This window comes from Cetorhinus maximus, chromosome 8 (assembly GCF_964194155.1).
Source record: "Cetorhinus maximus chromosome 8, sCetMax3.hap1.1, whole genome shotgun sequence".
Classification (NCBI taxonomy): domain Eukaryota; kingdom Metazoa; phylum Chordata; class Chondrichthyes; order Lamniformes; family Cetorhinidae; genus Cetorhinus; species Cetorhinus maximus.
In genome coordinates, this window is record NC_135886.1 from 62,468,287 (window position 1) to 62,492,269 (window position 23,983).

At 47.7% G+C, this 23,983-nt stretch overlaps 1 pseudogene across 1 annotated transcript; it reads right to left on the bottom strand.

Annotated features, from left to right (window-relative positions):
• Window positions 1–1,203: 1,203 nt before the first annotated feature.
• Window positions 1,204–2,513, bottom strand: LOC144683190 (interferon-inducible GTPase 5-like; annotated as a pseudogene). Its single transcript, XR_013577201.1, has one exon. The product of XR_013577201.1 is annotated as an interferon-inducible GTPase 5-like (transcript).
• Window positions 2,514–23,983: the final 21,470 nt, after the last annotated feature.

Here is a 23,983-nt window from a genome sequence, read left to right on the forward strand (position 1 = left end):
TCTTGCTATGAATCAAACATCACAGATAAGGGAATGGACACATGGGAACTGAATCTGTCACGATGATTGAAGTACACAGACATTTCTGGCTACAAGCACAATGGGCTGAATGTCCACATACTGTGCTGTATGATTCTATAATTCTAGGAACAGGACGTTTAATGAATGAAATGGTCTGGGTAACATCTAAGTGTGTGAAATTGTGTGGGATCTTTTATAATTCTCATCCTTTGATTTCTCTTCTCTTGTCACACCCTTCCAAATCCAGGACCACTAGCAACTAGAAGAACAAGGGCTGCATATAGATGGGGAAACCACCACCTGGAAGTTCCCCTCCAAGCCACCCACCATCCTGATTTGAAAATATATTGCTGTTTCTTCACTGTCGCTGGGTCACAATCATGGAACTCCCTCTCTAACAGCACTGTGGTTACATCTACACCACATAGACTGCAGCGGTTCAAGAAGGCAGCTCACCACCACCTTCTCAAGGGCATTTAGGGATGGGCAATAAATGCTGGTCCAGCCAGTGAAGCCCACATCCTGTGAATTAAAAAAAACACGCACATCGTTTAACCAAATAAGACACAGGGACAACACCAGCAGCTACCTATATTTATATAGCGCCTCAATGCAATTAAACATCCCAAGGTACTTCACTGGAGCATTATAAAACAAAATGTGACACTGTGTCATCTAAGGAGATATTAGGCTAGATGATCAAAAGCTTCAGCCAAGAGGCAGGTTTTAAGGAGTCTCTCAGGGAGGAAACGAGATAGAGAGGTGCAGAGTTATAGGGAGGGTATTGCAGAGCTTGGGGCCCAGGCAACTGAAGGCACAGCCACCAATAGTGATTAAAATGGGGGTGCCAAGAGTGTAGATATCTTGGAGGTTGTGTTGCTGGAGAGGATTATAGGAATAAAGAGGGGTGAGGCCTTGGGGGATTCGAAAACAAGGATGAGAATTTTAAAATCAATAAATGGCTTGATTGGGAGCCAATGTAGGTCAGCGACCATAGAGGTGACAGGGGAACGGGACTTACTACAAGTTAAGACAGGGGCAGCAGAGAGGGCACCATCAAAACCCTTCCCTAAAATGGATGAAGAATATTGCCAGGAATGAAATCAGCAAAAAGAGAATGCTGTAGAATAAAATTCCTGTCGGGTCGGATCCCTTTAATACATCAGCTGCAGCACTGACTGTCTAGATTGATGTTTGTTGTAGATCAAATGCAGCCTTCACCACTCTCTGTGCATTCTCCGTAAGGTCATTCAGTACACCAATCAGCAGTTTGTAGGTCATAAGAAATGATGATCCTGCTCCAAAGATGGATCCAATGACTGGGATGATGTCAAGAGCGAGCTCAAGAGCTGATATGGCAACAGCAGCGACACCCCAATTTAATCTGTTTATTATAGCAGGAGTAATTTCACCCATTAGGAGAGGTTTCACCACTGCTTTCAGATCTTCCACAGGTTTCCCTGCCATATTGGCCAGTCTTTGAAGAGAGGCATCATCCAGACCCAGACATTCACGGAAATGTATTATTCCACCAATCAGTATCCCAGTGTCACAACAAAGGGAGAATCCAGGAATTGGCACTGCTCCCAGTGCCCCGGAAAGTGCTGCCAACATCCAGACTCGTTTCTTTAGCTCTTCTTTTTTCTTCTGTACAGTTTCCAAATTTAGGTTTGGAAGGGCAGTATGTACACACTTTTCTTAATATTCGGGAGACCATTTTCAAGAGCTTTATTTAGCAGATTAAAATCATACTGGCTTGGAAAAAAGCTTGATATCAGGAACACACTGGGTGATGAGATTCCCTCCTCTTCCAGCTTCCTGACACAATAACTCCTGATCTTTTCCAGTTCTTCTTCTTCATCAAACTTCCCACTTTGCTTTCTATTTGGATGGAAGGCATTATCAATTTTAGATCGAATGAAGTAGAAATTCTTCCCCAGTCGTTTCACCTCTTTAGCGAGTCTTATATCATTTTCTGTGACTCGATCGGCTAGGATAATGATAAAGAAATCATATGTTTTAAATTCCATTTTCTTCAGGTATTTACCTGCTGGGAATTTTGCTGTTCCAATTCCTGGCAGGTCCCAGAAATAAACATTAGGCAGGTTGGGATGTTTGTATCCAGTTGACTCCATTGTACCTTCTGTGGAACTACTTACAGCTGCTCCCTCATCACCGCTCCGGAGTCCTCTCATCGCATTGATGAAGGTGGATTTCCCTGTGCCTGCTTCTCCCGTCACTGCAATGTTAAGCTCTGTATTGTCCAGCTCTTTTAACTTCTTCTGTAACAATTGTGTAACTGCCTCCAGCCCACCCTTTTTAAAATCAGACTTCAGTTTGTTGAGCTCTTCCTGACTGAAGAATGAGGGGTTTGAAGACTGAGCCATCTGATCTCTGAAATAAAACATTTAATTGATGTTTTACACCAGACTAAAACAATACGTATTTATGCAGCATATTGTCAAATACTCAGAGTATTCCCACACACTTCACATTGAATTAATTACTGGTGAGGAGCAATCACTGTTGTTATGTAGCTGACCGTAACAGCTAATTTATGCACAGCAAGACCCCACAACAAGAGCAATTAGGTAAATAACCATTTAATCTATTTTAATTACGGCTGGTTGAGGTAGGAACATTGGGTGGGACACCTGGAGAACTCCCCTGCTCTTCTTCCAATAGTGACATGGGATTGTTTCTGTCATGGGCTGTGGCCTGAGAAAGCAAATGGGGCCAGAGTCGAAAGCCTCATTTGAAAGAGGCACTTCCTCAAGTCTTGTTCCCCTGATCACCCGACTAGCCGCCAACCCCCAATCCACGACCACCCCACTACCAAACCATTCCCTCGTGACCCGTCCTACCCACTTATATTACACACTTAACTTCTCTCCTGTCAAAGTGGCTGCGGCCTTTAAATTTAGCAGGATACAGCAGCCAGTGCCGTCTAGAAGGGGGCGAGGCTCCATTTGTTTTGACACTTTTGCCCTGCACTGAAAGCCTTCGGGAGCAGGTACAGTGCACGTTTCTCAGGAGGCCCGTGTTGGAAGTCTGGGCGAGAAATGTGCTGCTCCAAGGAACGAAGTGATAATCTGACAGTGACTGCCATTGTATGGAAGATTCAGCCCTTGTTGTTTCCATCTGCATCATTTACAATGCCGACTATATTTACACCATCATCAAACTTGGACATGTGGCTCCCAAGCAATCAGATAAGTCATTTTGGCCGGGTGGTTAATAGTGAGGTTGAGCGCCTTGGGCTACAGGAAGATATAGCCGGGATGGTCACATGGGCAGATAAGTGGCAGATGGAATTTAACCCTGTAAAGTGTGAGGTGATACACTTTGGAAGGAGTAATTTGACAAGGAAGTATTCAATGAACGGCATGACACAAGGAAGTTCCGAGGAACAAAGGGACCTTGGCGTGTGTGTCCATAGATCCCTGAAGGCGGAGGGCCATGTTAGTGGGGTGGTGAAAAAGGCATATGGGACACTTGCCTTTATCAATCGAGGCATAGATTATAAAAGTAGGGAAGTCATGTTGGACTTGCATAGAACCTTGGTGAGGCCACAGCTGGAGTACTGTGTGCAGTTCTGGTCGCCACATTATAGGAAGGATGTGATTGCGCTGGAGGGGTTGGTTGCCTCACATCCTTTAAAAAGTACCTGTATGAGCACTTGGCATGTCATAACATTCAAGGCTACGGGCCAAGTGCTGGTAAATGGGATTAGGTAGGTAGGTCAGGTGTTTCTCACATGTCGGTGCAGACTCGATGGGCCGAAAGGCCTCTACTGCACTTTGTGATTCTGTGATTCTGTGATTAATAAATGTGATGAATAATCCACCCAAAACACAGATCCTTGTGAGACACCACTAGTTACCTCCTGCTAATTAGGGCGCCGTTATCATTACTTTCAGTTTGAGAAAGCATTGCACTTTTGGAGGTGCTGTCTTTTGGATGAGATGTTAAACCAAGGTCCCATCTCCCTGTTTGGGTGGATGTAAAATATCCAGGGCATTGTTTCGAAGAAGAGAAGCTGGAGTGGGGGTGGGACGTGGTTGTACTCAGTGTCCTGGCCAATATTTAACCTTCCATTAACATGGCGAAAAACAGATTAACTGGTCATTATCACATTGCTATTTGTGGGTGTTTGCTGAGAGCCATTTAACTGCGATTTTTCCTTCATTACAACATTGTCTTTACAGCCATTGTCATTGGCTGTAAAGAATTATGAGATGTCTGGTGATGGTGAAAAATACACAGCTTTTGTTCTCCTTCCTTCTGTCTCCTGACATACAGTCTCCAACCAGGTCAATAATTTGCCTTCAATTCCATAGGCTTCAACTTCAGCCGACAGTCTCTTCTGAGGAACTTTATGAAAAAACCTCCTGCAAGTCCAGATAAGTTACATGCTAGACATTTAACTGTCGTGCATTTTAATCACCTCTTCAAAAATTACCATCATGTTTGTCAGGCATGGCGTGCCCTTCACATGTCCATGCTGGCTCCCTTTGATCTGTTGGAAATTTTCAAGGGGCCGGATTTTATGCTCCCCCGGGTTTGAAGGCAGGCATAGAAGACAACTCTCGGCCTGCTCACCACCCACCAGCCTGTCCCTGACCTGTCTCAAACTTTATGTGTGGGTGGGGTGGCGGTGCTGGAGGTGTCGGACAGCCTTTGAACCTATTGAGACTGACCAATTAATGGCCACTTAAGAGCTTCATCCTGCCCTGTCACTATTTTACCCATAGCCAGGGAGGCCCATGCCAAGCGTGTGGCCTAACAGTTTTAGCTGCACGGGCTGCTGTCGGGCAAGGGCGTCCAGACCCCCTTCAGGGGTCCTCTGTGCCCTTCAGAGGCAATCCCCCCAAGATCATGTCTGGCCTTCAACACACCCCCCAGACCTCCCAAAGCCATCACCCCACCCCCACCCCCTTCACCCCATCACCAGGGCCTGGACCCCAGGCTTACTTGGTGTCCAGGCTTCATAGGCTCCCCTTCTTCGGACCACCTGTTCCAGTAATGGCCATTGCTCAAACATGGCGTTTCTGAGACTACAGAGTTGCCAGCTATCCAATTTGCCAGCAGCTCTCTAAAGCTGGATTTCCTCCCAACATAGTGGCAGATGTTTTGCCTTAAACTGCTCCCAGGGTTGTAAAGCTGCAGGCTGCCAGCAGCATCAGTGTGGACTCCCCCCTCAACCTTTTAGCTGGGAGTAGGGGGGGTGAAGGTCTGGGGTGGGGACGGGGACTTTGGCATCTCATTAAATCCAGCTCAAGGTGTTCAGTCACTCTATTCTTCATTATAGACTGTAATAATCTCCTGAACACAGGTGTTAGGCTAATGGGTCTACCATTCACTCGTTTCCTTCCCTCACCCTGTTTAAATATCATAGTAAGATGCCCAATCTTCCATTTAAAAGAAGTTTCTGAATTAAGACAACTTTGGAAGGTTATAGGTTGAGCATCTTCAATGTTCTCACTTACTCCCTCCAAAACATCACTCCCTTACTATCTTGTTACCCTTTGCTGCTCTGTATCTTTCTTAATTGTCAGGATCTGTTCTTTTTTTCTATGCTCTTTCTTGTCATTTAAATTGTCTCTTTACCTTTTTATGTGCCTTTTGGCAAATAGAGCATTTTCCCCTGAGGGGTATAATCTGGTTTTGCATCAGGTTAAATTCTATTTTGAACATCTCCCATTGATCTTCTATTGTTTTATCCATTAACAGATCTGCCCAGTTCACTGTGTCTCATCCTCTTGAAGTCAGTCTTATCTAAATCTACAATCATAGTCGCTGTTTCACATTTCTCCCTCCTAAACATCACATTGAACTTGATGCTATCATGATAGTTTTTCGATAAATATACAAGCAGATTAGACTGTTAATTAAATTTGACTTATTACTAACTTTAAAATATCATGCCCCTTATTGTTTTCTGGACATAATGCTGCAGAAAACCAAATACACACACCAGAAATTCACTGCATATCTGTCTATATTCATCCATGGGATATGGGCATCACTGGCTAGGCCAGCATTTATTGCCCATCCATAATTGTCCTTGTTCAGATGACGTTAAAAGTCAAGCACATTGCTGTGGGTCTGGAGTCACATGTAGGCCGGATCAGGTAAAGATGGCAGATTTCCTTCTCTACAGGACATTGGTCATTAGTGAACCGGGTGGGTTTTTACAGCAATCGACAATGGTTTCATGGTCATCGTCAGGCTTTTAATTCGAGATTTCTATTGAATTCAAATTCCACCATCTGCTGTGGTTTCAAACTTGGGTCCCCAAAGCATTACCCTGGTTCTCTGGATTACCAGTCCAGTGGCAATGCCACTACACCACCACCTCCCTCCATCATGAGCTACTTTGCTTATCTTAATCCATATGAAGGTTAAATCCCCCTATTAAATCCAAACTACCTTTACTGCTGTATGCTTGTCTAATCCTTGAATTTATAGAAACACCACTTCACAAAGGTAGCGAAGGCCTGTGCACATCTCCCACTTCAGCTGTAAATATTTTTCTCTTTCTCTATGTCATCTGGGCTCTTTGTATTCTGTACATTATGGTCACAACAACTCAGTTCTGAACCTGCCCTTCATTATGAGGTGTGACCAAAATCTTGAGCAAACTTTCCAGATCCTTCTCTTCCTCTTTTATTGGTTGAAGTGTCACGAGTTTACATTCCAGCTCAGTAAGCTGGAGGTGTTGACCTGAAATCTGAGAATCAGATGATGCAGCACATCAAGGAGGAGAGTTACCTTCTCACTTTGATCCAGGAGGCAGGCACACCCCTTAGGTAAAGTAGTGGCATGGATTTTGTTGTAAAAACTCTTCTGGTTCATTACGTCCTTTAGGGAATGAAATCTGCCATCCTTAGCTGGTCTGGCCTACATGTGACTCCAAACCCACATAATGAGGTTGATTCCCAATTGTCCTCTGAAATGGCCTAGCAACCCATTCATTTCTCCAAGCTGCTACAGAAGAGTTGAAAAGGAATAAAAGTATAAGCCCACTCGGCATCGACCTAGACGCCGGAAATGGCAACAGCAAACCCAGCCCTGTCGATCCTGCAAAGTCTTCCTTACAAACATCTGGGAGCATGTGCCAAAATTAGGAGATCTGTCTCACAACAAGCAACTGCCTGACATAGTCATATTCACCAAATCACATCTTACAGATAATGTCCCCGACACCATCATCATCATCCTTGGGTATGTCCTGTCCCAATGACAGGACAGACCTACCAGAGGTGGTAGCACAGGGTTCACAGCCAGAAGCGGAATGGCCCTGGAATTCCTCAATATTGACTCTGGATCACATGATGTCTGATGGTATTAGGTCAAACATGTGCAAGGAAACCTCCTGCTGATTACCATATGCTGTCCTCCCTCAGCTGATGAATCATTACTCCCCAATATTGAACTCCACTCAGGAGAAGCAGTGAGGGAAGCAAGGGCACAAATTGTTCTCCAGGTGGAGTACTTCAAGGCCCATCACCAAAACCAGCTGGTAGCACCAGTACTGACCGAGCTGGTTGAGTCCTGAGGGACATAGTTGCTAGATTGGATCTATGGCAGCTAGTGAGAGAGCCAACAAGAAGGAAAAACATGCTTGACCTCGTCTTCACTAATCTACCTGTCACAGATGCATCAGTCCAAGGCAGTATTGGTAAGAGTAATTATTCACAGTCCATTTTCCTATTCTTTCACAGGACGTGGCCATTGTTGGCTAGGCCAGCATTTGTTGCCCATCCCTAATTACCCTTGAGAAAGTGGTGGTGAGCTGCCTTCTTGAACCGCTACAATCCATGTGGTGTAGGTACACCCACAGTGCTGTTAGGGAGGGAGTTCCAGAATTTTCACCCAATGACTGTGAAGGAATGGCAATATATTTCCAAATCAGGATGGTGAGTGACTTAGAGAGGAACTTCCAGGTGGCAGTGTTTGCAAATATCTGCTGCCCTTGTCCTTCTAGATGGTAGAGGTTGCAGGTTTGGAAGGTGCTGTCGAAGGTGAGTTGCTGCAGTGCATATGGTACACACCGCTGCCACTGTGCGTCGGTCATAGAGGGAGTGGATGTTGGAAATGGTGGATGCAGTGCCAATCAAACGGGCTGCTTTGCCCTGGATGGTGTCAAACTTCTCGAGTGTTGTGGGAGCGGCGCTCATCCAGGCAAGTGGGGAGTATTACATCACACTCCTGACCTGTCCTTTGTAGAGACAAAGGCCTAACTTTACATTGAGAGTGCCCTCCATCATGTTGTACAGCACTGATATCATGCTATCGGGGCACACAAGATCATTGACAGCTGATAATAGATTCTTGAGCTTTGTACCCTGAATGAACTCTGCATCAACAACACTTTATCTCAGGGCAAACTGATAATAGATTCTTGAGCTTTGTACCCTGAATGAACTCTGCATCAACAACACTTTATCTCAGGGCAAACATCACTACAATCTATCATGGCATCATCCAAGATCTGGCTCTGGACACCAACTTGATTTGATTATCACCTGAAGACATGGTCTGGCCAGCATTCTCCTTACCCACACCTACCACAGTGCTGATTGTGGCACTGACTCTGGGCATTAGCAGAGTGAAGGTACAACCGCAATAATTTCACAGCTCCAAACACATCCACCCTAGTACAAGTAATGATGCCAAATTCCAGCACTGTGCATTGGTGCTCCAGTGATTGCTGCCCATACACTGGTCTTGATGAAGCTTGGAAGTCGCTGAGTTCAATCATTTGTGACACAGCAGCAACAATGTTTGGTAAAGTTGAAACCTGCAGCAAAGGCTGGTTTGAGACCTAATCAGCTGAGGTGTCATCTGTCATTGAAGGAAAAAGCAAAGCCTATCTGATGCACAACATAAAACAGAGAGCGGGAGGGAGGAGGACCCAGAGACAGACAGCAGCACCTAAAAGAGCGGGAGAGAGGAGGATCCAGAGACAGACAGCAGCACCTAAAAGAGCGGGAGAGAGGAGGACCCGGAGACAGACAGCAGCACCTAAAAGAGCGGGAGAGAGGAGGACCCGGAGACAGACAGCAGCAGCTAAAAGAGCAGGAGAGAGGAGGACCCGGAGACAGACAGCAGCAGCTAAAAGAGCAGGAGAGAGGAGGACCCGGAGACAGACAGCAGCACCTAAAAGAGCTATCCAGTCCAGCCCAATCTGTGGCTTAGATTGGCTGGTGAGTATTTCCTATTTATCCTGTGCTCTACGGGCTGTTCCCAGGGACACACACCGAGACAAACATCAACTGCAGCTGGAGGATCATCAACTCGGTGAAAGACGCTCTTTGGTCTGCCCGAAACTTGTTGGTCTTCCAGCGTAAAGAGTTGTCCCCAACCGAGTGTTGCAGACTGGCACATTCCAAGGTCCAGGACTACGTGCTGAGGGATGCACTAAAGCTTGGGGCAGCTACCGCAAAGGCGCAATGGGGAATGGGGAAGGGTCGCTGCCTAAGACCTTTCTGCCACAGAGCCCCTCGGGCTGTACAGCTCAAAATGAATGTCTGCAAATGATTGTAATATTCATTGTTTGTACTGATGCACCTTGTGATACATGTTGTAAAAGTTGAACCTGATTGTACTTTTGTGATGGTGTTTTTGAAATGGTTTGGAATGTTGTTGAAGATATTTTATGAATAAAGTATATTTTTGCAAAAAAAAAGGCTGGTGAGTATTGCCTATTTATCTTAACAAGGGGGCTTCAATCTGGCTAAGTGGAACATTTATTGAAATAATAAGAATATAAGCATAGGTAGGACTAGAGACATTGATTGACATTTAATCAGTAAAATAATTAATTAAGCATTATAAAGATGGCAGGTTAAGCGATGTGTGGCAGTGGCAGAATCTGGGAGCTTGTAGATACCAGTGTGATCCAACATGAATGGATCTGTGGTGAGTATCTACGGCTGGAGGAGCTTTGGCTCCGGGTCATTGAGCTGGAAGCCGAGCTGCAGGCACTGCGATGCATCAGGGAGGGGAAGAGTTACCTGGACACTTTATTCCAGGAGGCAGTCTGACCCATTAGGAAATGATTTGGTCCATGGTCAGGAACAGGAGGGTGTGACAGTGAGTGAGGCAGGTTTGAGGATTGAGAAGTTGAAATTGGAGGAGCCTCAGCCTTTGCAACAGATTCGAGGTTAGTGCAGCCTGTATGGATGAGAGTGGGGTCTGCAGAGAGGATGAGCAAACTGACCATGCCACTCTGGTACAGGAAGCCATTTAAGTGGGGGGGGGGGGGGGGGTTAATTGCAATGTAGTGGTAGTGGGGGGCAGTATAGTCAGGGGGATTGACACAGTTCTCTGCACCAGAGAGTGAGAGTCAAGGTGGCTGTGTTGCCTGCCAGCTGTCAGGTTTTGGGGCATCATCTCTGGGCTGGAGAGGAAATTGCAGTGGCAGGGGCAGGATCCAGTTGTCATGGTCCACATTGGTTACCAATGACATAGCTAGGATTAGGAAAGAGGTTCTATTTAGAGAGTATTAGAAGCTAGAGCTAAATTAAAAAGCAGAATCTCAAAGGTAATAATTTCTGGATGGGCCACAGTGCCTCATGGATGCCCAGTCTTGAGTTGCTAGATCTGTTCGAAATCTATCCCATTTAGCACAGTGGTCATGCCACACAACACGATGGAGGGCATCCTCAATGTGGACGGGACTTCGTCTCCACAATGACTGTGCGGTGGCCACTCCTGCCGATACTGTCATGGACAGATACATCTGCGGCAGGCAGGGTGGTGGGGATGAGGTCAAGTATGTTTCTCCGTCTTGTTTGTTCCCTCACCACCTGCCGCAGACCCAGTCTAGCAGCGATGTCCTTTAGGACTCAGCCAGCAGTGGTGCTACTGAGATAAAAACAAAAAACTACTGCGGAAGCTGGAAATCCAAAACAAAAGCTGAAGGGTCGTGAGGACTCGAAACGTCAACTCTTTTCTTCTCCGCCGATGCTGCCAGACCTGCTGAGTTTTTCCAGGTAATTCTGTTTTTGTTGTGGTGCTACTGAGCCACTCTTGGTGATGGACATTGAAGTTGCCCAACCAGAATACATTCTGCACCCTTGCACCCTCAGTGCTTCCTCCAAGTGGTGTTCAACATGGAGGAGCACTGATTCATCAGCTGAGGGAGGGTGATACATGGTAATCAGCAGGAGATTTCCTTGCCCATGTTTGACCTGATGCTTCATGGGGACCAGAGTCAATGTTGAGGACTCCCAGGGCAACTACCTCCTGACTGTATAGCACTGGGACAGGACTTACCCAGGATTGGTGATGGTGCTGTCTGGGATATTGTCTGTAAGGTATGTTTCCATGAGTATGAATATGTCAGGCTGTTGCTTGACTAGCCTGTGAGAAAGCTCTCCCAATTTTGGCACTAGCCCTCAGACATTTGTAAGAAGGACCTTGCTGGGACAACAGGGCTGAGTTTGTCATTGTTGTTCCTGGTGCCTAGGTTGATGCTGGGTCCAGTTCTGTTCCGTTCAGGCTTATTAGTGGATTGATACAACTAAGTTCTTGCTAGGCCATTTCAGAGGGCAGTCAAGAGTCAAGCACGTTGCTGTGGTTCTGGAGTCATATGTAGGCCAGCAGGTTTCCTTCCCTAAGGGAGCATTAGTGAACCAGATGGGTTTATAACAACATTGGTCATCATTAGGCTTTTTATCCCAGATTTTTATTGAATTCAAATTTCACCTTCTGCCGTGGCGGGATTTGAACCTGGGTCCCCAGAGCATTACCCTGGGTCTCTGGATTACAATCCAGTGACAATACCACTATGTCAATACCGCCCCCTAAAATTGGTGAACATGCCTCTGTCTCTCAGGTAATGATGTATTACACAGTTGTTAATGGCAGCCAATGATGTGCCAGGATTTTCAGCAAATCCAGGCCTTCTGTCTCATTTGTGTCCAAATGAATCTGACCCCAGTTAATTGCTGAGTTTTTCCAGCACTTTCTGCTTTTAAACATAACTAAGCCTGACAGTCTGTCCTCAGCCTCCTCCACTGTTCCAGTGACGCTCAATGGAAGCTCGAGGAACATCACTTCATCATCAATTAGACACTGTAGAACCTTCTGGACACTATACTGAGTTCAATAATTTCAGAGTGTAATCTCTACCCTTGTTTTTTGTTTTATTTTCTTTACTTTTGGTCTTAAGCTTGTCTTGTGTTTGCTTTTGTTCGGTATTCTGCCATTCACACCTTGTCTGGTCTCACTTTCTGGTTCTTTACTTGTCCCATTGACACTCTCTTTAGCTATTCCCACCAACTGTTTGGCTATTTAATATCTCCTGTCCTGCACCCTCTCACAGACATTCTCTTTGTTTATTTTTCACCTTCCACCAGTTCATCTCCTTAAAAGCTATTGTATTTCTAACTTTTCCCAGTGCTGATGAAAGTCATGACCAGAAAAGTTAATTCTGTATTAACTTCTTATTACGAACAGGTTTCAGGTAGAAATGATAAACTTAATTTACAGAGAACTCTTTAGATGCTACATGCTGGGACCATGACTAGAGAGCTCAGGAGGCCCACCTGCCGAACAGCCTGCACTTAGGATTCATTGGTCAGTGGTTTCACTATGTCACGTGATACTTGAGTGACAGCAGGAGAGGCTGTACCTAACAATAAGTACATCCCTCTCCCTTTAGTACTACACAGCAGGACCCTGAAAGCAGGTCCTCCAGGTCTCAGCCCTCCAGAGGATACCCGTCAAGGTCATCACAGACACAGTCAGCAGGCTGCCTCCACCTCTGCTGTGGATTTCAGGGGAGCACAAAGACGCAGCCGCAGGGTTAGAAAGGTCAAAAAGACGTAACTCTTTTGAGTCCAACCAAGTAAACTAAATTAACAAAATCAGGGACAAAGTAAAAGGCAGCCCCTTAAAGGGAAAAATGCAAAACCAAAGATCAAATTGAAAGGAAACTTACAAACATTAAACCAAAATGTGATGAAAGGGGGTCAATAAAACACCCCAGTTCCTGCGGTGCCACCAAGCACGGAAGGTCTCAAGGGTGCTGGCAGACGCCGCGTGCTCCCTCTCCAGGGACACCTGGCCGTGAACATAGCCATGGGAGAGGGACAGACAGTCGGGTCAGACGGCCCCATCGATCACCTGCTGTCTGGACCTGTTAATGGCCAACTTGGCCAGGCCCAGGAGTAGGTTCATAAGGAGCTCCTCCTCCTTCCCCCCACTCCGCACCGGGTGCCCATAGATCAGGAGCGTGGGGCTGAAGTGCAAAAAACACAATGATTTTTTAAAATATTTTTTAAATAACTGAAAAGGGGGTGCAGCCTGCAATAATTAACATAGACAGGGTCCACGGGCTCCACAAGGCCGCAAAAGACGCAGGAATCTTGGGAGTCAGTGAACCAACACAACTTATGGTTGCATGGGGCTGCTGCATGCAACACCCTCCACCCCAAGTGGGAGGACACCCAGGTCTCGTTGCACATTCCCCTCTCTCAATTTATAGCAATTCAGATAATAATCTGCCTTCCTGTTTTTGCTACCAAAGTGGATAACCTCACATTTATCCACATTATACTGCATCTGCCATGCATTTGCCCACTCACTCAGCTTGTCCAAATCACACTGAAGCATCTCTGCACCCTCCTCACAGCTCACCCTCCCACCCAGTTTTGTGTCATCTGCAAACTTGGAGATATTACATTTAGTTCCCTCATCTAATTCATTAATAAAAATTGTGAATAGCTGGGGACCCAGCACCGATCCCTGCATTACCCCACTAGTCACTGCCTGCAACTTGTAAAAAGACCCGTTTATTCCTATTCTTTGTTTCCTGTCTGCCAACCAGTTTGCTATCCATCTCAATACACTACCCCCAATCCCATGCGCTTTAATTTTACGCGCCAATCTCTTATATGGGACTTTAGTCAAAAGCCTTCTGAAAGTCCAAATAAACCACATCTACTGGCTCCCCTCATCAACTCTACTGGTTACTTCCTCGAAAAATTCCAGTAGATTTGTCAAGCATGATTTCTCTTTCGTAAATCCATGCTGACTCTGTCCGATTCTGCCACTGTTTTCCAAGTGCTCAGCTATTAAATTTTTTATAATGGACTCTTGAATTTTCTCCATGACCGACATCAGGCTGACTGGTCTATAATTCCCTTTTTTCGCTCTACCGCCCTTTTTAAATAATGGGTTTACGTAGCTACCCTCCAATCTGTAGGAATTGTTCCAGCGTCTATAGAATCTTGGAAGATGACCAACAATGTATCCACTATTTCTCGGGCCACTTCCTTAAGTACTCTGGGATGTAGATTATCAGGCCCTGGGGATTTATCGGCCTTCAATCCCATCAATTTCCCCAGTGCCATTTCCCTACTAATGCTGATTTCTTTCCGTTCCTCCCTCTCACTAAACCCTGTGTTCCCCAACATTTCTGGCATGTTATTTGTGTCCTCCTTTGTGAAGTCACAACCAAAGTATGTATTTAGCTGGTCAGCCATTTCTTTGCTCCCCATTATAAATTCCCCTGTTTCAGACTGCAAGGGACCTACATTTCTCTTCACCAATCTTTTTCTCTTCACATACCTATAGAAACTTTTACAGTCAGTTTTTATGTTCCCCGTAAGCTTACTCTCGTACTCTATTTCCTCCTTTGCAAACTTCTAACCTGCTCCCATTCCACATGTCTGTTGTTTTTTCTGGCCAATTTGTATGCCTCTTCCTTGTATCTAATACTATCTCTAATTTCCCTTGTAAGCCATGGTTTGGTCACCTTTCTTGTTTTACTCTTGCGCCAGACAGCAGTAGCAATTGTTGCAGTTCACCCATGCACTCTTTGAACGTTTGCCACTGCCTATCTGCCGTCATCCCTTTAAGTAACGTTTCCCAATCCATCATAGCCAACTTGCACCCCATACCATCGTAATTTCCTTTAATACGATTCAGGACCTAAGTCTCAGGGTCAATTATGTCACTCTCCATCTTGGTGAAGAATTCTATCATATTATGGTCGCTCATCCCCAAGGGGCCTCATACAACTAGATTGTCAACTATTCCTTTCTCGTTACACAATACCCAGTCTAGGATGGCCTGTTCCCTAGTTGGCTCCTCAATGTATTAGTCCAGAAAACCATCCCATATACACTTCAGGAATTCCTCCTCTACGCATTGTTACTAATTTGATTTGCCCAATTTATATGCAGATGAAAGTCACCCATTATTTCAAATGTTCCTTTATTGCATGTATCTCTTATATGCCTAGCCCAGTTCAGTTTCTGGTCATTGGTAAAGCTCCAGGATGTTGATAGTGGGGGATTCAGTGATGGTAATGCCATTGAACATCAAGGGGTGATGTTTGGATTCTCTCTTGTTGGAGATGGTCATTGCCTGACACTTGTTTGGCATGAATGTGACTTGCCACTTGTCAGCCCAAGCCTGGATATTGTTCAGGTCTTGCTGCATTTGGACATGGACTGTTTCAGTATCTGAGGAGTCGCGAATGGTGTTGAACATTGTGAAATCATCAGTGAACATCCCTTCTTCTAACTTTATGATGGAAGGAAGGTCATTGATGAAGCAGCTGAAGATGGTTGGGCCGAGGACACTACCCTGAGGAACTCCTGCAGTGATGTCCTGGAGCTGAGATGATTGACCTCCAAAAACCACAACCACCTTCCTTTGTGCTAGGTATGACTTCAACCAGCTCAGAGATTTCCCCCTGATTCCAATTGACTCCAATTTTGCAAGGGCTCCTTGATGCCAAATCAGTCAAATGCTGCCTTGATGTCAAGGGCAGTCACTCTCACCTCACTTCGGGAGTTCAGCTCTTTTGTCCATATTTGAACCAAGGCTGTAATGAGGTCAGGAGCTGAGTGGCCCTGGCAGAACCCAAACTGGGCACCAATCAGCAGATTATTGCTAAGCAAGTGCCGCAGGTCGGTGAGGATGAGATCAGGTATGTTTTTCCTTCCTGTTGGTTCCCTCACCACCTGCCACAGACCCAGTCTAGCAGCTATGTCATTGAGGACTCGGCCAGCAGTGGTGCTACCGAGCCACTCTTGGTGATGGACATTGAAGTCCCCCACCCAGAGTAAGTGGTGTTCAACATGGAGGAGCACTGATTCATCAGCTGAGGGAGAGCAGTACATAGTAATCAGCAGGAGGTTTCCTTGCCCATGTTTGACCTGATGCCACAAGGCTTCATGCGGTCCAGAGTCAATGCTGAGGACTCCCAGGGCAATTCGCTCCCCACTGTGCCTCCACCTCTGGTGGGTATGTCCTGTCTCACTGGCACAGATGGTAATGATGGAGTCTGGGACGTTATCTGTAAGGCATGATTCTGTGAGGATGTCACGCTGTTACTTGACTAGTCTGTGAGACAGCTCTCCCATTTTTGGCACTACCCCCCAGGTGTTAGTGAGGAGGACTTTGCAGTGTCGACAGGGCTGCAATTGCTGTTGTAATTTCCGGTGCCTAGGTTGATCCATCCAGTTTCATTCCTTTTTTTTGTGCTTTTATAGCATTTTGTTACAACTGAGTGGCTTGCTCGGCCACTTCAGAGGGCATTTAAGAGTCCACAACATTGCTGTGGGAGTCACATGTAGGCTAGGTAAGGAGAACAAATTTCCTTCCGTAAAGGGCATTCATGAATCAAATGGGCGTTTACAACAATGGTTTCATGGTCATCACTGGACTTTCAATTCCAGGTTTTTATTGAATTCACCTGCTGTGGTGGGATTTGAACCTGGGTCCCCAGAGCATTAGCCTGGGTCTCTGAATTACTAGTCCAGCGACAATACCACTACACCATCGCCTCCCGTGTCTCCTAAGAACCTCTCTTGGTTAAGTCTGAAGGCCTCTTCACACACGCTGGAGAGTGCTGACCACCACTTGGATGGTCAGTGTGTAGTGGGCTTCATGGCTGTCCAAAACCCCACCTACCTCCGCCCCACTCCACCTGACCGATTGGCAGCAGCTTTGCCCACTGGACTGCATGCTGTGCTCTCAGCTCAGGCACAGGCATTCTCTAACCCGCACTGCATGGCTGCCCACAGAGGGATACTGTGGTCTTAATAAAGATATTGCAAGGGGCTGTGAGCACCTCCACCAGTGACCGCACCATGGCCACCTTTCGGGAGGGATTGTACAACTTGCCCAGTTGGCCTATTGCTGTGCTGCCCCCTAAAACGCACATTAATTTGCAGCCTGCGCCCAAGGGGTGAATAGTCCTGGAATATTTGGTGGCACTTATATGCTTTTGCATTGCTTGAGTGGACAGAAAAGCTTCAGAGGCCCGGCTCCAAGCGTGTCAATGGAGCTGCAGCTGAACGGTCTCAGCTGTGCAAGGATGCTCACTTTTGACAAGCATTTCCAAATGTGCGGCCGCTTCCCTCACCCTCCACCCCACTCCATCGCCCACCCACCACTCCCCAGCATGCGCTTGTGTACTTCCTCCAGTCTGTGCTAACTTGCAACCACCACCACCCCACCCCCATCACTGGCCCCACCTGCACTGGAGCCCTTGCCCCAGCATCACACTGAAAACCAGCCAGGAAAATGCAACTTGCCTGTCCCTGTCCACCTCCCCCCCTCCCCAATCCCCCACACGGATGATTCCGCTGAGCAGGTTTTATAATGAGATACTAACGTATTGAAATTAGGTTCCCAAAGCGCAGCGGAGGGAAAAATGGCCCGCCACTGATGGATGGAGCAGACATTCGCAAACTAGTTTCATGACGGTGTATAACCGATTTTTGGCTTTCTCGCCGTATTGTCTCAGCTCCGCTCACCATGACGCCCGATGTCAATGGGTCTGGACGATTCCATCCATACTGTTCAACATTAGATGTGATTCTGCAATGGACAGCACTTGCTAAACAATCCTGATTACGCTTTGAATTACACTGCCAACAAATTTAAGATTATCAGCTGAGGTCGATGTGTGGCTCACTTATGCGTGCTAGAAGCTACATATATTCAAACACAGGGTTCTGCACTTTGTAGATAAAGGGAAGATGTCCACACATTGTACCTTTTTCAACTAAACAAAAGCTTGGGGAACAGCCATTCCCTGATTCATTCCCCATGACAACGCCTTGGCCAATCAAATTGGACCTGCCTGGTTTGAATTTTTTTTTAAAGTTTGGCAGTTGTTAGGGGGAAAACAGTAAGAATTTATTGTAAGGGAGTTACTTAGAATCTCTAGGCAGCTGGTGCCAACAAGTACATTAACAGTTAAAAGATTACCAGATGAACCTTGTACACCCTCAAGGCCTGCAATCACCAGCAAGGTCCTGGGAGCCAGACTGGACATAAGGGAATGAAAATAAGATAGATTAGGTGTCCTGGGGGTCAGACTGGAGACTTAGGTTGGAAAACAAATAAGATTGAGCGTGCTTTTCGACAGATAAGGAAAGGACAGATGGTCCCAGCTTTGGTAGGAGGGAAGGTCCCTGCCTGCGTGAAAAGAGGGGTGTACAATGTGCATACCTGATACCAGAGATATCTATTTAATGTAAACCTATATGGTGACAAGATTGGAATTTGAGCAATGTTTATGTACGTGACCAGTAATGTATAAAAATGCTGAACACTTGTCATTTAGCAGAGTGCTATCTCAAGCTGCCTTGAGATTTTTTTTTTTGTAAAAATATACTTTATTCATAAAATATCTTCAATCACATTCAAAACCATTTCAAAAACAACATTACAAGGGTACAATCCAGGTTAAACTTTTACAAAATGTATCACCAGGTGCATCAGTACAAACAATATTACAATCATTTACAGCCTTTCATTTTGATCTGTACAGCCCGAGGGGCTCTAAACAGTTCCCAGTCTCTCGGTGCGCTGTGGTAGAAAGGTCTTAGACAGCGACCCTTCCCCATTGCGCCTTTGTGGCAGCTGCCCCAAGCTTTAGTGCGTCCCTCAGCACGTAGTCCTGGACTTTGGATTGTGCCAGTCCGCAACAATCGGTCGGGGACAACTCTTTGTGCTGGAAGACCAACAAGTTTCGGGCAGACCAAAGCGCGTCTTTCACCGAGTTGATGATCCTCCAGCTGCAGTTGATGTTTGTCTCGGTGTGTGTCCCTGGGAACAGCCCATAGAGCACAGAGTCCTGTGTCACAGAACTGCTCGGGAGAACAGATTTTTTTTTTTTTTTGTAAAAAATATACTTTATTCATAAAATATCTTCAATCACATTCAAAACCATTTCAAAAACAACATTACAAGGGTACAATCCAGGTTAAACTTTTACAAAATGTATCACCAGGTGCATCAGTACAAACAATATTACAATCATTTACAGCCTTTCATTTTGATCTGTACAGCCCGAGGGGCTCTAAACAGTTCCCAGTCTCTCGGTGCGCTGTGGTAGAAAGGTCTTAGACAGCGACCCTTCCCCATTGCGCCTTTGCGGCAGCTGCCCCAAGCTTTAGTGCGTCCCTCAGCACGTAGTCCTGGACTTTGGATTGTGCCAGTCCGCAACAATCGGTCGGGGACAACTCTTTGCGCTGGAAGACCAACAAGTTTCGGGCAGACCAAAGCGCGTCTTTCACCAAGTTGATGATCCTCCAGCTGCAGTCGATGTTTGTCTCGGTGTGTGTCCCTGGGAACAGCCCGTAGAGCACAGAGTCCTGTGTCACAGAACTGCTCGGGATGAACCTCGACAGCAACCACTGCATCTCTCTCCAGACTTTCTTTGCAAAGGCACAATCCACAAGGAGGTGAACAACGGTCTCTTCCCCACCACAGCCACCTCGAGGGCAACGTGCAGAGGGGGTGAGCCTCCTGGCGTGTAGGAAGGATCTGACGGGGAGGGCCTTTCTCACCACCAGCCAAGCTACGTCTTGGTGCTTGTTGGAAAGTTCTGGCGATGAGGCATTCTGCCAAATGACTTTGACAGTCTGCTCGGGGAACCATCCCACAGGGTCCACCCTCTCCTTTTCCCTCAGGGCCTCTAGGACGTTACGTGCTGACCACTGCCTGATGGACTTGTGGTCAAAGGTGTTTTTCTGCATAAATTTTTCCACCAGGGACAGGTGGTACGGCACGGTCCAACTACTTGGAGCGTTCCGCGGCAGCGTGGCCAGACCCATCCTTCGCAACACCGGGGACAGGTAGAACCTCAGCACGTAGTGACACTTGGTGTTTGCGTACTGAGGGTCTACGCACCGCTTGATGCAGCCACACACAAAGGTGGCCATCAGTATGAGGGCGATGTTGGGCACGTTTTTTCCCCCTTTATCTAGAGGCTTGTACATCGCGTCCCTGCGGACACGATCCATTTTCGACCTCCAGATAAAGCGGAAGATGGCTCGAGTGATCGCCGTCGCGCAGGAGTCTGGAATGGGCCAGACCTGCGCCACGTACAGCAACAGCGAGAGTACCTCACACCTGATGACCAGGTTCTTACCCGCAATGGAGAGGGAGCATCGCTCCCACATGCCCAGTTTCCTTTTCACCATAGCCACTCGCTCCTTCCAGTTTCTAACGCATGCCCCGGTCCCTCCGAACCATATCCCCAGCACCTTCAGGCCGTCAGCCCTGACAGTGAAGGGGACAAAGGATCGGTCAGCCCAGTTCCCAAAGAACATGGCCTCGCTGTTCCCACGATTTACCTTGGCTCCCGAGGCCAGTTCGAACTGGTCGCAGATGTGCATCAGTCTGCGCACCGACAGCGGATCCGAGCAGAAGACGGCGACATCGTCCATGTACAGGGAGGCTTTTACCTGAGTGCCTCCACTGCCTGGGATCGTCACTCCTCTTATGCCCGGATCCTTCCTGATGGACTCGGCAAAGGGTTCTATGCAACACACGAAAAGGATAGGCGAGAGAGGACAGCCCTGCCTGACTCCAGATTTAATCGGAAAGCTATCTGTTTCCCACCCATTGATTGAGACTGCGCTACTGATGTTAGTGTAGAGCAGTTGGATCCAATTTCGAATTCCCTCCCCAAACCCCATTTTGGAGAGCACATCCCCCATGTAGGTGTGCGATATTCTGTCAAAGGCCTTCTCCTGATCCAAGCTGATGAGGCAGGTATCCACACCCCTGTCCTGTACATAGGCAATCGTATCCCTGAGCAGCGCCAGGCTGTCAGAGATCTTCCTGCCTGGCACAGAGCAGGTCTGGTCAGGGTGAATCACCAATTCCAGAGCGGATTTGACCCGGTTGGCGATGACCTTGGACAGAATCTTATAGTCCACATTCAACAGTGAAATGGGTCGCCAATTTCTAATTTCCTCCCTTTCCCCCTTGTGCTTGTAGATGAGGGTGATGATGCCCTTCCTCATGGATTCTGACATACTACCGGCCAGGAGCATACTCTCGTACACTCCTAGCAGGTCTGGGCCGATCAAGTCCCACAGAGCCGAATACAACTCCGCCGGCAAGCCGTCGCTTCCGGGGATTTTACTCTTCTCGAAGGACTCGAGGGCCTTAGTCAGTTCATCAGGAGTTAGCGGTTTGTCCAGGCTCTCCCGCGTACTGTGGTCTAAGACCTCCGTGATAGAGGACAGGAAGGACTGGGAGGCCGTGCTGTCCGTGGGCTTCACGTCATACAATCCGGCATAAAAGGATTTGCTGATCCTCAGAATGTCGGACCGTGATGACTTTACTGAGCCGTCTTCTTCCTTCAGGCTGCTGATCACAGAGCGCTCTCTGTGTACCTTTTGGAAGAAGAAACGTGAGCACGTCTCATCTTGCTCCACGGAGCGGACTCTGGAACGGAAGATGATCTTGGAGGCCTCCGAGGCAAAGTGCGAGGCTTGCTGGCCCTTCACCTCTTGGAGCTCCTCCTTGACGTCGACCCCCATCGACTGCAGCCGGAGCAGATTCTGCATCTTTTTCTGGAGTCGGGACATTTCCCTCTGTTCCTTTCTAGCTTTCTGGGTGCCTTTGCGGATGAAAAACCTCTTGATGCTTCCCTTGATCGCTTCCCACCAGTGTGTCAGGGACTCAAAGAGGGGTTTCACGGTTCTCCAACCTTTGTAATCCCTCTTGAGCTCCTCAATGTTCTCTGGGGTCAGCAGTTGCACATTTAGCTTCCATGCCCCCCTGCCCACCCTCAGGTCCTTCTCCAAGTGGCAGTCCGCCAGAAGGAGGCAGTGGTCAGAGAAGAACACCGGCTTGACCTCGGTGGATCTGACTGTGAATGCACGGGACACAAACAGGAAGTCTATCCTGGAACGAATGGACCCGTCTGGCCGCGACCAGGTGTATCTACGCTGCGCTCCGTCTGCAGGGTTGCTGAAGACGTCGTGCAGCTTGGCATCCTTAACTGTTTCCATCAGGGATCTGGACGTAGCGTCCAATCTGCTGCCGGCCCTGCCGGATCGTCCAGCCGCATCGATGATGCAGTTGAAGTCCCCGCCCAGAATGACCGGCCTGGAGGTCGCCAGCAGCAGTGGGAGCTGCTGAAAAACCTCCAGCCGCTCAGCCCCTTGTGCCGGGCCATACACGTTAATTAACCGGAGTGGAGCGTTCTTGTACATTACGTCTGCTACGAGGAGTCGCCCGCCCACCACCTCCTTGACCTCGGAGACGGTGAAGTTGCCTCCCCGCAGCAGAATACCCAGGCCGGAGGAACGAGAGTCGTTTCCGCCCGACCAGATCGATGGCCCGTGGGACCACCATCGTGACCATTGCCTGTAGGAGCTGAGGTGCGGTATCGCACACTCCTGCAGAAACAACAGGTCAGCTTTGACCTTGGCTAGGTAGTCCAAGGTCGCAACACATCGCGTAGTAGATTTAATGCTACGCACATTTATGGATACAATCTTTAAACCCATTTTAAAGCATTTATTCTCCTACCAAACCCACTGTCTCTGAGAGTCCCAGACCTTTAGTCTGCTCCTTCATACCCGTAGTGAGCTCAAATTCCTTCACTTTGGATGGGCTGAGGTAGATCTCCTTGGCCATGTTCTGCTCCGGTGGCATCTGGAGGTTCACGTAGAGAGTGGGTTTTGAGATGACCTTTGCTGGAGAAGCTTCTCCAAAACTCACCCCCTCTGGGGTGTTGCTGTTCCCGGCTTCCTGGAGCTGGGGTGCGATGATTGCCTCACTGCTCCCAGATTCCAGGGGCTGTGGTGCACTGGCCTCCTCAGGTTGCAGGCAAAGTTGGGGTGCGCTGGTCTCCTTGTTGTCTCCAATTTTCTGGAGCTCGGGTGTCTCGTCCTCCAACGCCCTGGAGCTTTGCCGCCTCTTCTGTCGGTGCCGCCCTGGCACTTCATCATCCGAAGAGCTGCTGCCCTTGTCATCCGTGTCGGATGGGAGACGCCTCTTGCCGCTTCTCTGGGAAACGCCTTTGCTTCTTCTTCGCTCCCTCTTACTTTTCTTCTTCTTCACCGTCTGCCACTCCCCCTGCTGCTTTTCCACTGCTGCCTCCTCCTCCATTGATTCGCTGTCCTGAGGACTGGGAGGTACAGGGGGTAGTGCTGCTGATTGGCTCTCTGTTGCCTCGATCTCTTTCTCCACCTTGTCTCTCTCTGTGTCCTCCTTTGTCCCGTTGAGCTCCCTGGGGGCCTTGGTGGTTGGAGTGACACGAAACATTTCTTCTGCTTCCCCCTGGTCGGCTTTGGCTGCCTGTGCGTAAGTACGGCAGCGTTTGGTGCAGGTCCTGTAGAGGTGACCTGCCTCGCCACACAGGTTGCAGCACTTGGCCTGTTTGCAGTCTTTTGTCTGCTGCCCTTCCTGTTTGCAGATCTTGCAGAGGGAGGCGCTGCAGTTGGCCGCCACATGACCAGCCTTGCCGCATGAGCGACAATGCTTGGGTTGCCCAGCGTAGACCAGGTAGCCACGGTTTCCCCCGATAGCGAAACTGGAAGGAGGGTGGAAAATGGCTCCCTTACCATCGGTCTTTAGCGTGACCTTAAACAGGCGTTTGCCTGTCCAGATCCCCAAGTCGTCTCGAATCTCGGTGCCGCTCCCCACCTTATCGAAGTACCTGGTGAGGAAGGTG